This window comes from Phocoena sinus, chromosome 13 (assembly GCF_008692025.1).
Source record: "Phocoena sinus isolate mPhoSin1 chromosome 13, mPhoSin1.pri, whole genome shotgun sequence".
NCBI classification, from domain to species: domain Eukaryota; kingdom Metazoa; phylum Chordata; class Mammalia; order Artiodactyla; family Phocoenidae; genus Phocoena; species Phocoena sinus.
In genome coordinates this window covers 82,507,019-82,520,830 of record NC_045775.1, presented here as the reverse complement: position 1 = coordinate 82,520,830, position 13,812 = coordinate 82,507,019, and the positions used below count along the sequence as shown (strand labels likewise).

Here is a 13,812-nt window from a genome sequence, read left to right as displayed (position 1 = left end):
CAGTGACCGGGGTCTGCAGTGATGAGGTCTCCCCGGCCTTCGACGCCCAGCCATGAGCTCTGCGTCTGGTCTCAGCTGAACTATGTCCCCTTGCGAACCCAGGAGACTTCAGTCCTGCACCATCCAGACTGTGGCATTTCACCTTTACAAACTGAAGTCTCGCTGGGTTCAGGACCAAGACCATGAAAAGAGAGACGCCACAGGTCTTCAGAGATGTGAGCCGCCGGCCTCTCACTGCACAGAACTGATTCCGGTTTGGGTTTTATTCCCCTTCCTTCCTTCCTTCATTTTCCCTCCCTGGCAGCACCTTTAAATTTTGTTTCCTTTACCGAGACATCAAAATTGGGGTTTCTAAGGCTCTCACCTCCTTACTGTCCAGCCTCAAAATTTTACTATTATCTCACTTACTTAAGAGTTACCACGTGTTACATTAGTTCATGGTCTCACTGCATTAGAAAACAAAGCACTATCCCTGATGAAAAGTTTTAAATCTCAGTTCTAGAATTCCACAAAGGTGAAGGTAAACTTACGGGCAGTTCAACCAACAGGTTGCTTTCGAAAAGCCCATGTATAAGTTACTTGGAACCTAGAGAATATTTCTCTTCATATAAAATCACCATTAAGATGGGACTTAAGATTCCAAGCTAAGAGGCAAATGTCTATTTAACAGGTTTGTTCTTTTGCCAATTTAAAATAAGAAAAATGTTATAATAATACAAGAAAATCAAGTGTGGGTTTACATGTGCATCTAAATGCAAGAAAATCAAATGTGAGTGTATGTGTGGGGATATAGGCAAAAATGCTGTTACTTCAGGAAGAGAAGCTTTACATCACGTCCACAGAAGTGAGTCCACGGGGCTGAGAAGAGCCTTTCTGCTCACTGCCAAGCGGGGGGACGCTGATGATTCTGGGTCTCCCCTCCGAGCCACCGCCCCACGTGGGACTGCCACCAGCACTGCTGGCAGGTCTCAGGCTTAACTGCTAAAACAGGGAAGGGCAAGGAGAACGGAGCTACACAGATGGAGAGGCCAAGTTCACCGAGTGGGGAACAGTAAACAGACAAGGGGGGAGGAGGGGTGTACGAGGCATCCGCGGTGGGTATACACAGGGTTGTGAGACAAGGATTAGAGAGAGAGAGATGGGAATAAGACTGTGGCTCCCCATCAGAAAGGATGCAGGAGGACACTGTCACCTGCTGCCACCCCAGTCACCCCGTGAGTTTGGTGGCTGGTCTATCACCAGGCTAGGCCTACCTGGTGTAACTTTGTGAGGGGCTTTGTGGACAGAAAGACCTGTGAGTCCTGCTCTGCCACTGACCACCAGGCGGCCTCACTTCTCTGAGCCCCAGTTCTCTCACCTGCAAATGGGAGGACAGACGCATATGATTCAGGGCGTATGAGAGGGAAGCCGTGCACAGCAGCCAGCGCTCGGCAAGGCTCCAGGAGGGCGGGTGGCTCATGAAATCAGTGACAGGGGACGTGCGTCACCCCTCTTGAGCTGACAGGCCCTGGCGCACAGTGAGTGCTCAGTAAGGTCAGCGTACGAAACCTAACAACACAAGGTCCCTTCCTGCGCAGCCGGGAGCGGAGGGAAGACTCGGCGAGGTGGGCAGGGGCCGGCCTGGGCCTGGAGCCAGGGAGTCAGAGGGAGACCAGAGCCCGCAGGCCAAGCAGCTGTCCACCTGAGGGCTGGGCAGAGGCCAGGCCTACACCGGGAGGAGAAACCCCAGGCCCAACCCGAGCGGGGGCTCAGTGCAGCGAGGGGTAGGAAGCAGGCCCACTCCCTGGGGATGGAGGTAACTGGGCCTAGTCAGTTACCAGGGACCTGAAAGCCATCAAGTGCGGGACTTCGGAGACCCATGACCAGCCACTGAGGGGACTGCAAGGACCTACGACAAGCAACTGAGGGGTCTTGGGGACACACGGCCAGCCACCAAGGTGGGGGAGAAAAAGAAGATGAGCTGAAGACACAGATAACTGACTCAATTCTGGTCTCCCTCTGACTCCGTGGCTCCAGATTCGGGAACAGGGACCACCATGAACTTCTTATTATTTTTAAATTAATTATTTTTTATACAGCAGGCTCTTATTAATTATCTTTTTATACATATTAGTGTATAAATGTCAATCCCAATCTCCCAGTTCATCCCACCACCACCCCCCTCCCCCTGGACCACCATGAATTTTCATGTTATTTATACTATGTAAGTATAAATAAATATGTAATAGAGGCATATCTATTCATCTTCAAATCAAAGACAACTCTCAGTCCACAATCGGGAAATGACCTTCTAGATGTCTGTCCTCTGGCTCCCCTCCCCTCAGTGCAGGAGTGGTGGGTGCTGTCTGCTATTCTTTCCCTTTCGCCCCCTTGACATCCTGGCACAGGCAGGCATTCAATAAATGTTTGTCACATCAATGAGTCAATTATTTGCACAAATCCCAGTGCACTATTTCTTCCGGGTATTAACACAATGCCTCCTTCATGTCACCTGGCCTTGCTCATGTGACTTCTCCTTGCTGGGACCAGGAACTCACACTGAACAAGGACCCCTCACACAGACCCTTGCTGGGCCACCCTTGCTGGGCCATTTCACCCAGGTGATACCATCTGACCCTCAGGCTGTTCTGTCCTCAATTCACAGATGAGGACAACGAGACTGCCCAGGGTCACCTGGCCACAGTGAAACGAACTCACCCATCAACAAACGTGCCCCTAGCGAGGTGCCGCACAGGCCCCTGATCCGAAGCTCTTACTTTTCCAAACCAATGTAACACAGGAAGACGACAGGACTTATCTGTTCATTGAGTGCATGTCCAGCAAACGGCCCTCCTGCAGGTCCAGGAGAAGGACGAACCATGGCCGCCCAACAGCCTCAGCCGTGCCAAGCCTGGGCTTCCTCATTCTGTCTGCTGTGTCGGGCAGTGCCATCCTCACCAGGCTGCTGCACCACGTAGGAGGCCAAATAGTGCCCCCCGCAAAGATGTCCACGTTCTAAGCCCTGCAACCTGTGAGCGTTATTTACATGGCACGGCCTTTGCAGATGTGATTAAGTTGAGGATATTGAGGTAAGAAGCTATGCTAGAATATATGGTGGACCCTAAATCCCCATAAATGTCCTGAGAAAAAGGATGCTAAGGAAGATCTCAGACGGAAGAGAAGAAAGCCATGAGACGGAAGCAGAGGGAGGCACAGTCACAGAGAAGAAGCTACACAGCGGGCGCTGGACGGAGGAGGGGGCCGTGAGCCAAGGAAAGCCGGCTACCATCTGGACAAGGCAAGAAATGGATTCTCCTCTGCAGCTACCATGGCCCTGCTGATACCCTGATTCTGGCCCTGTGACGCTAATTGGGACTTCTAGCCTCTGGAACTGTAAGAGAAAGAAATTTCTTTTGTTTTAAGCCGCCAAGTTCGTAAGAATGTGTGACAGCCGTCCTAGGAAACTGATACAGGGGATGAAGTGGGAAGTATGAGCGAAGCCAGCAGAACAGGGCCCGGCACACAGCAGGAGTTCGAGAATCTCAATCCGTGAAGGACGGTTCCTGTCACCTCCCTGGACCATGAGCCAGTCCTTCAAGCTACGCAAAGAGCTACAGCCTTATGCTGCAATGAGCCTGACATTTAAAAACCTCCTTCACATATACTGTCTCTCTTGATTCTGTCTCAAGAGGGAGTTTCCAAGGCTGCCCAAACTCTTAGCTCATCCTACATAAAAATACAATTTTGCCACAGGCATTTGTCTTAAACACCCAGTACAATAACTCAGCTATTCCACGGGCGGCCTTTGCTGACCTCTCACAGAAGACCTCAGGCATCGTGAGCTGTGATCAGGGCCTCCTAACCTTGAATAAACACAGCAGAAGCGCTCCTCTCAGCCACAGGCCCTGCAGCTGCCAAAGGAGGGGCTGGAGGCGGGTCCCCAGTGTGGGTGGGCCCCGAGAGCCCTGCCCTGCGAACCCGGGAGAAGGGCCAGCTGGGCCAGCAAAGGACCGGGTGGTTAACATCTGGCCCTCTGTCCCCTTCTCTCCATCTCTTCAGCCCTGGCTCCGCGGCCCGCTCTCGGTTTTCCTTCTTGAGGGGTGGGTCCCAGTGTTGAAACACACGATGTGCAATAATCCCACTTCCTCTGGCGCTGGCAGCTGCCCTCCGGGCTCTGCGCGGACGAGGCCCGGATGCTGGAGGCGCCTCTGCCCTCCCCCTGCCCCCATTCAGGGGCCCCGCCACTCTGTCTCCGGCCTGCATGAGATCTGAAGACCATCCCTCTCTCACAGGCCGCGAGCAGCCCGCCACAAAGGGCTCAAGGCGGAGCCTCGAAACCTCAAGGGTGTCTTAATGAAAAAATGAACAGAAAGAGGAAGCCCATTGGCTTCCTGAGAGCAGCCCTCTAAGCTGTCTTCTTTGCACCCGTTCTCGTCTGACCTTCTGCACGGGTGCAAGGGCTGGGCTCACTCATGGGAGACATGTGCCCTGGGCTCCTGACAAGACACCACCAGGGCAGACAGGGGACAGCAGCAGGTCAGGACCGAGCCAGGGCAGAAGGAGGCGCCCCTCGGCGCTCCTCAGCCTGGCAGACCCCAGGGACTCAGGCCTAACGTCCGCGCGCCCCTCACTCCCCTCGGAGGGCTCACAGCTTGGCCCTGTCCTGCGAGACCCCACCTGGGTCTTGTGCACAGCCTCCCAGACACACTCCTGGGACGACCCTGAGGGGTTATCACCACATCCTGCTCCCTGGAGCACCCCCGGGCCGTGTGGCCACCGTCCCCCCCTCCTTGTGCCTGAAACCTCGTACGGGAGGGAACGTGAGCAGGCAGGTAGGTGTCAGCAGCCTCCGCCAGCCCACCTCCCGGGCCTGAAGGGCAGCCTCGCAGACGCCCCTGCCCACATGCACCCACTCCAGTGGTGAACTGCCAGGGTCGCCTGGCAGACTCAGAAGCTGACGGTGACCACCCAACATGACTCCAAGTCGTCCGTATGTACAGTGCCCGTGTCCGGATCGTTCCCTTCCCTTCCAGACACACAGCGTGATGGTGGGAGCGGCTGATACCCTGGGAGGGCACAGCCAGGACCAGCATCAGCCAGACACCACCACAGCCGGAAATCGGCTCGATTCCCCAGGTGCTGTGCAGTCCTGGGCCCGGCTGTCAGAGATGTCCCTCCAGAACCTCTTGTAGCACCTGCTGCTCAGCCCTGCAGTGGGCCAGGCAGAGGAGTGCCCCTCAGAGCCACTGTTCTTTTTTTTTTTTTTTTTTAATTTATTTATTTTCGGCTGAGTTGGGTCTTTGTTACTGCACGCAGGCTTTCTCTAGTTGTGGCGAGCAGGGGCTACTCTTCGTTGCGGTGTGCGGGCTTCTCATTGCGGTGGCTTCTCTTGTTGCGGAACACAGGCTCTAGGTGCGCGGGCTTCACTAGTCATGGCTCGCGGGCTCTAGAGCACATCCTCAGTAGCTGTGGCGCACAGGCTTAGCTGCTCCGCGGCATGTGGGATCTTCCCCGACCAGGGCTCGAACCCGCTCCCCTGCATTGGCAGGTGGATTCTTAACCACTGCGCCACCAGGGAAGCCCAGAGAGCCACTGTTCTTGAAGCTGAGGTCCAGGTAGCCTTGACAAGCCTCATTCAGGATGCTACAGACTCGTTTGAAAAGTCTGTGTGTGACTAGAAGGCGATAATTCTAAAAAGCATATCTTACAAATAATATCTAAGCAAGAAATAGTTACAGGCCAGGTGAGAATAGGAGGAAATGCGGAGGAATGTTCAAACGTCATCTAAGCCCACGCTCTCCTTCCAGCCAGGGTGATACTCCATCCACCCCTCAGAACAGGGTGGGGCAGTAACCACACTCGTGCCAAGCACAGGCTGGAAAGTGCCCACCACGCATCAAGAGAGCTCTGCTTGAAGAATCTACAGTACAGCCTGGCAGGGTGACCCGGCGCAGCTGGGGCAAACAAGGAGAAACTATGCTCCCACGTGCAGAGGGTACCAGGATACAGTCAGGGGATAAGGGGAGGCCCCAGAGAGCATGGAGCGCGACAGCACCGGTGCAATAAAAAGGTAAACGTGAACATATTTACACATAAAACATACACACACTCGGCTGGCTTGTACACAGAATACCTGGGGAAGAATACATGAGAAGCACATGGCATTGGTGGCTCCAGGGAAGGGATCTGGGTGGCTGGGGGATGGGGCAGGAGGCAGACTTTATCACATATCCTGCTGAACCTTATAATTTCTGAACCATGGAAGTGAACGCCTATTGGAAAACATAACACAGGATGTCACCCCATTTGTCAAATCAAGCTAAGAGCAGGCAGGTTTCGAGGATTCGCACCAAGTGACGTTAGTGCAAGGATGGGGGACTTGAGGGGGCTGTACTCTGGGGCACTGTCACCCCAGCAGGTGGGGGAATGGAGGAGGGGCCGTGCCGGTTTCTGGCAGTGACCCCCATCACCCCTCTAGCATCAGCACCCCTCGCTCTCTGCCTTCACTTCCCTCCTCCCCAACTGGGCGCCTTCGTCTGTGTCTTCTGCCGACTATGTCACTGCAGTATACGGCACAGGGACATGTATGCTCCGAGTCCCAGAGCCCAGAATCTTGGAGACCAAGCGTGCCTTAGCAGACGCAAGCCAAGCCCTGTTCCTGTAATCGCTCACTACCAAAGCCCCCTCCCCGGCCTCTGGCCAACGGGCTCGACCATGTTTCACGGTAGCTCCACGCCCACTGCACAGAGACCCCACGAGGTCCCAGGGAGAGCGTGACGGTGGAGAACGGGGGGCCACCAAAGCTGCCGCTTGGCTGTTTCATCACAGGGAGAGGACCCTGAGACACTGTATCCACTTCTAGGAACACATATCTCTGGGGCTCTGCCTACCCCAGTGCTTCGTCTCCCTCACAGCCCAGTTTTCACAGGCGGTTTAGAATATTCTTCCCTGGTGCTGGTTTCATTTCTGTCATTTCAGAGACACGGCTTCACTGCCACCACTGCAGGATCTGGGAACATCCTGCCTGTGGTTGGGCACTTCAGCCACCCAGCATCAGGCCCCAGGGCTGGGCAGGGCTCAGGGAGCTGTGGTGCCCACGCCTGCTGGCCCAGCCCTGAGTGGAGACCAGGAAGCCAATTTTGGCCCACGAACCTGATTAGTGCACAGGGATGGTCATAAGAACACTGCAATCTAAGGACCTTCTCAGACCACAGAAGACTAGGAGTTGCTTTTGTCATGTAAAATGATAATGATGATTCAATCAATCAACCAACCAACCAACCAATAAGATACAAACACAACAGAATTTAAAAGTCTGATAAGGGACTTCCCTGGTGGTCCAGTGGTTAAGACTCCACGCTCCCAATGCAGGGGGCCTGGGTTCAATCCCTGGTCAGGGAACTAGATCCCACACGCATGCCGCAACTAAAAGATCCTGCGTGCCGCAACTAAAGATCCCACGTGCTACAACAAAGAGCCGGCACAGCCAAAATAAATTAATATTTTTAAAAAAACAACTCTGGGGCTTCCCTGGTGGCGCAGTGGTTGCGAGTCCGCCTGCCGATGCAGGGGACACGGGTGCATGCCCCGGTCCGGGAGGATCCCACATACCGCGGAGCGGCTGGGCCCGTGAGCCACGGCCGCTGAGCCTGCGAGTCCGGAGCCTGTGCTCCGCAACGGGAGAGGCCACAACAGTGCGAGGCCCGCGTACCACGCAAAAAAAAAAAAAAAAAAAAAAACAACGAAAAAAACAACTCTGAAGAAACTCCGGGGTGGGATGAATGATGTCCCGAATCTTGAGCCAGTCCCGCCCCTCCTGAGCCCCCTTCCTGACGTGTTACCCCGTCCTGCCCACACTTCTCTCCTGAGCCCCCCAGCTCGAGACACCACCCCCAGCCTTGACACAAAACTCCTCTCTCCGTGAAGCCCTGTGATTCCCCACAAGGCCCAGGAGAGGAGGAGCCCCCCTTCCTGTGCGCCCTACCCTCCCGGCTTCTCTAAAGCCCCTAGGATTCCACTCACAACCCGGTGCATGCGCAAACAGAATTCCTCTTTTAGGTTCACTCAACTTAGGAAGCGAACATCCAGGCTGGCCAAGCCCTGAGGTGTGGCTCCTTCCTCCCAGAGGGCAGAAGGGCCTTAGGTTCCAGCCAGCGGGGCGAGGGGGCGTGCGCTGAGGACACGTCAGGTGCAGGGGGACAAGCTGACGGGCTTGGTTTCACCTTGAGAACTTAACTGGGACAACCACGGGCTCTGGGCTCACCTCCCTTTCTTAAGTTAGACTGAACCCCAACTTGACCTCCAGGTAACGGGCTATGTTCCCAGGAGAGCCTGAGGCTTTTCTTTCACTTCTGACATTGGCGTAGTAGCTTTTTTCTTTCGTTCATTCAACAAACATTGATTACACACCGATTCTGTGCCAGGCACTGTAGGACGCTCTTGGGAATAGAAAACTGAGCTCTTGTCCCTGCCCTGAAGGATGCTGATGTCTTAGGACACCCCAGATCTGCTGTGTTCACTGGGCATGTCCCTTGAGAACAATCTTCACACTGGTGAACACCATGTGGGACATGACATCCCCATAAAATGCAGTAAAGCAGAAGTGCACCTCTTAAGCAATTCCTCCAGACCCTGAAGGAGTTACTGTTAAGGAACTACACACCAGGAAGGAGAGGGTAAGGGGACCTCCCGACCATGGGGCTCAGGGGCCCCAGCCACTCAGCACTCCCCACACCAGCTCTTCAAGGTGCCCAGAGCAGATTATCTTACTTTGATGCTGCTTTTCCTCTTAGCTGCCCAGCACTCCCCCGCCTCATCTGAACCACAGTTGCCTACATGCCGTTAAAGTGACCATGCCACCCACCCTCTCTCAGGCCACTCAACCTGGGGGGCGGGGGGGGCAGAGAGACCCACACCAGACACTCAGGGTATCTAGTTCCCCAGCGTCAAGGGTCAGTCCCTGACCAAGGACCATATCCTGCGCCCCCCCCAGGTGCTCCCTTCACACTTCAGTGTCTCTGGGCCTGTGCTGTTGCCGTCTGGAACTCAGATGTTCCCCGAGTGCCACTATGTCCCTGGCAAGGGTTACCAGGCCGGGGGCCACACGACCTGTGCTGACAGCCCCCTCCCACAGGCAGCAGTGCTCTCCAGGACTCCCGCCTCCTCCACCCTCCTCTCCCCCAGCCCACCCCGTGACAGCACCTGCCCCTTCAAGAGGGGGAGACGAAACACGGAAATCAGAACCACCTGCCTCCAGCGGGGCCTCACTCTCTGCATTCACACTGCATACTTAGGGTGTCCCAGCAGTCTGTTTCCTCTGAAAAACACACGCAGCATCTGGTCACCGGGGCACCTGTGGAACGGGAAGGCAAGTCGCAAATAACACAGGGACGGGCACACCCGTGACGGGAAGGAAAGGTAGTTCGATGAAGTTCGATGGTCACCTCCCGCAAGCAAAATATTTCACCCACAAACATGAAAAAACAAATCATGTTTTTACTGAGAAAGAACTGGACAGCAAAACAATCTGGGAGATCAGCACCAGCTCAGGCAGTGGAGATGCTAGGGTGAGAGGAAAGATGCCCAGTTCATCCACTGCCTGCGGAGCTGCCCCCGGGACAGAAGACAAGAGAGGGCCTTGGGGTAGTCCTTGCCTTTTTTAAAATGCGAAGTTAAAAAGCCTTTAGAGGCCAGGAACAGCTGTTATTACACATGAGCAGATTTCCATCATTAGTTCTGGAAACACAAAAGGAAGTTCCTGAGTTCAGGAGCACCAATTCAGGGAGTGTTTCTGGTAAAGATGCTTGAATACGTGCACATCCAGACCCCTAGCCCCCAGGGATTCCACTCAACCAGAAAGCAACGCACGGCCCTTCCAGGAGCTCAACTTCCGGGGGCTACTGCCTCCTTGCAGGGGGGTGGGGAGGGGGAGGGGTGCGTGGGCATGCACACGCACGCACAGTGAGCGTGTATACACGTGTGCAAGCGGCAGGCGTAAGCGCACGCCTGGCTGGCGTGTGAGCACACGAGAGGTGTGAGGCGCGGGCTGCACACGGGCGTTGGGCTGGGGTGGGGGGAAGGTGACAGGAGCAGCTGGCCTGGCCAGCCTCACCCAGGTGTGCAGCAGGCACACGCTACGCCCCGCGGCTGGTGGCACAGGGAGGCCCCCGGCTCCTCTTATTCCTGGGTCTGCCGTCCAACCGTCCGAGAGGCTCTGAGTGTAGGCACTGCTAGCACATATATCCTTCTTAAAATGCAAACGCCTCCCAGAGCAGAACACAGTCGATTTCGCTGACACCTAGAGCTATGGGATCCCTCTCATCGGACAGAGAGCGAGGCACTTGGGATCACCCTTCTGAAAGGAAAAGCAGAATGAGGAGGGAAAGAGGCAGGAGAGATACAAGCAGACCCAGGCGTCTCTCAACTCAGCTGGTGAGGCCGGCCCTCCCCCAACCCTCTGGGGAGGGGGCATGTCCGTGGCAGGCTCAGGGCGAGGATGGCTCTGGAGAGAGAAGCTCTCTGCCTCTCCCAGGCCCTCCCACTCCAGGCCTCTTCCCACTCAGGGCATCTCGCCCACTGGCCCTCACCTGGATCTCACACCCTGCCTGAAATCCCCACGCCCAGGCAGCCCTTGCCTTCTGAACACACCCATGGGTCCAGAAACCCCGAGGGAGCTACTGGGGAAAAGCAACTCCAGTCTGCGGAGCTCAGCACTGGCCCTGAGAACTCAGATTAGACTTCTACCATTTCTGTTCTTTAAATGAGGAAGTGGAGGCACAAAAGGAACAGTGACCTCTTTCAAGCTCGAGTATGAAGGCCCATGTGGAAGTGAGAAAGGTCTTAAGCCCTTGAGTTTTTAGTTAGATGCCCACGCCTGGTTTCCCCACAGAAATTTTGCCAACACTTTCCCAACAAGCACAAAAACTCATCTTTCAAGACAGATAACCACTCGCAGGCAAGACCCAGCTAGGTGTGCCTCCGATGTCCATTCTTCCCTTCCTCCTTGGAAACAGGCCCAGGACCCCGACTCGGTTGGCATGGGATTGCGTGCCTCCTTGGCATCTAGGTGTGGCCGGGGGTTCAGCTCTTGCCAACAAGATGCAAGGACAGAGCTCGACGAGGAGTTCTCAGGAAGTCGGCCTTCCTGCGGCCTGGTGTCTGGAACGCCCACGAGCTCGGTGTACCTCTAGCCGCCGTCCTGGTCCTGGACGTGAGGCCTGGGCTTAGGGATGGTAGGGCACAAGCTCTGATTGCCCAACTCCGGACCTCAGTAGATAAAGAGAAATAAATGCCTACTTAACTAAGCCTCTTTTCCTTCCGATTCGTTCTGTTACTCACAACCAGATGTCAATCCTAACAATTTTACCATTTCTCACTTATTCCCAATGGTGGAGAACGCCACCATCCTGGAATGCTGAGAGCTGGGGATAAGGAAGGATACTATTTTAGACTTAAGTTCATTAACAGTCCCATTTTCCCCGAAAGAGACCTTTAAACAAAGCGTTCTCAAGTTTACCCTGGGCTCCAGGCTAGGGTGAGTACATTCTCACAAGACCTTATGAGCATAAGAAGATTCACTTCGTTACAGAGTTATTTCATAAAACAGTTCCTTCCTAACGCAGTCAACACTTATAATCCTAAAAAAGCTATAACCAATCCTACTTCCAGGCCTGCCCCACTACCAAGCTCAAAAAGACTTAACATACTGAATTCCTGTTTACCGCCCCAAACATTTAATAGCTTGGCTTGCATATTCAGTCCCGACAAATCTAGGTTATGAGGTAAAAATAGCCCCTTTTCATTCAGTACAGTTAGTCCACTAAACTAGGTTCACAGTCTAAGCCATGGGCTGCTGGTTGCCATGACAAACACTGGTACAACGCTTAAGAGTTTATGGAACAGCCAACCTATGGGTCTCTAACACTGGTCAGATCCTGTCACGTCCAGTTCCAAGGAATGATACAGCGATTTATGGCCCTGGAATTTGATCATGTCTCATCTAATCCTGTTTGAAATGAGTCACACCCACTACAGCTTAGAACCCTCTTGGCCATAGAAGGGGCTGAGGCTGCGCTGGCTGCTGCGACGAGGAACGAACCTGCACACCAGACAGCGTGACCTGATGCCCTGAGAGCACACAGGGTCACAGCCCGATCGGCAAGTCCCCAGTGCAAAAGGCTTATGCTGTCCCGGGTTAGGAACTGATGGAGATTAATTTTAAAACCCGGATCTTCTTAACCAAGATGGCGGTACTACTGTCACGGAAGCGTTCTTTCTCTTTGAGCCAGTGAAACAGCCCTGCACAAGGCCCCTCACTGCTTCCCAATCCACCTGCTGGCTTTTCTTCTGTCTTTGACCAACGAGGTGAATACCTAGCTTGGTAAAGATATTTGACTAATTAAAGAAAGATTAAGTAATTAAGTTGACTCAAAATGCAAAGATCATCCTCCCTCTGCTGAAGTTATTCAAAATACCATAACAGCTCGAAGGCACCTATAATGATAATCACAAAACACGTGTCTTGAGAAATCACACGCAGAACACCAACTATTTCCAAGATTATTTTTGCTATCAAGACAGGTTCCTGTTCTCACGGGCTCAACGGCATCTCAAGGAGACACACAAGGGCTTCCCCGGTGGCGCAGTAGTTGGGAGTCCGCCTGCCGATGCAAGGGACACGGGTTCGTGCCCCGGTCCGGGAAGATCCCACATGCCGCAGAGCGGCTGGGCCCGTGAGCCGTGGCCACTGAGCCTGCGCGTCCGGAGCCTGTGCTCCGCAACGGGAGAGGCCACAATAGTGAGAGGCCCGCGTACCGCGCAAAAAAAAAAAAAAAAGGTCAGGGATGGCTAAAAAGAAATAAAATAGGTCAAAAACAGAGTAAAAAGGAGGTCAGAGAGACGTAAGTGGAGAAGTCAGGGAAGGATGTCAAGCTGCCAGAGAGAATCCGGAGCTGAACCAGACAATAACTGTGCATAAATTATCAAGGCAAAATATCAGAGAGTAGAGTGGTCTCCATCAGTCCACGGAGAATGACAAGGATCTGGGCTTCAACATAGAGTGCAGTTGTACTGGGGGACTTCCTGCAAAGAGCCTCAGAGTAGGGGTGTGGGGATGGGGCACAGGTGGAGGAGCCAGGGGCGGCACCGGATGCTCTACTTGGATCAGGAAGAGTCTGGTCTGCATGGTACACAGGGAGCTTCCATCTCCACGGACACGCCCGGGGCCCTCCAGCATCTCTGACACGAAGCTTCTCCATTCTGGAAAGCTGCTGCTGAATCACTACAGAGCGGAGGGAAAGTGAAAGAGCACGAGGCAGGAGGTGGACTTCCAAGGCCACAGACTCAAGAAGCACTTCCCTAAATAGACTTCATGTATGTCTGTGTCTGAGCCTGAGGCCCACCAAACCAAGCACACACAAGATTTTGCCCACGCAGCCCTCAGGCACCATCACAATTCCACTGCGACGCAGGATTGGGGGCCAAGGGGGCAGGAATGCAGGGACTGACCTTCACTAGATGAACAAGGAAGGAGAGGGTAAAACTCAGGCCCGACTTCCCCAAATCACCTGCAAGCCGGGGGTAAAACCCAAATGCACCTTCCTCCTCCCCCAGGTAGGCCTGTCGACCAGCAGGGTGTTTCCGCGAGGCCAATCCACTCACCCAACACTCCTCTTCCAAACCAGAGCAGTAACAGCGCGTGGAAGATTCCGGGGCACCTTGGTGCTGCCTGGCACACGCTCCACCAATGATTCCATTTTACCGGCCATCTGATTAGCACCCAATTAGGCAACGTGATCACACTTTTAACGTGTGTTTACGCAGAACACAGTCGAA

The 13,812-nt window shown here is 54.2% G+C and overlaps 1 protein-coding gene across 22 annotated transcripts in view; it reads right to left on the bottom strand.

The window, feature by feature from the left end:
- The window catches only part of INPP4A (inositol polyphosphate-4-phosphatase type I A), a 163,550-nt gene that overhangs the window by 126,152 nt on the left and 23,586 nt on the right, over window positions 1–13,812 (bottom strand). The window contains exon 1 of one of the 22 annotated variants that reach the window (XM_032653346.1): window positions 3,843–5,198. The exons of 20 other annotated variants lie outside the window; for them this stretch is intronic. The gene's annotated coding sequence lies outside the window, so the exon portion shown is untranslated. Of the gene's footprint in view, window positions 1–3,792; window positions 3,814–3,842; window positions 5,199–13,812 lie in introns of those variants that run through there. One more of the 22 variants, XM_032653345.1, reaches the window with a different exon arrangement.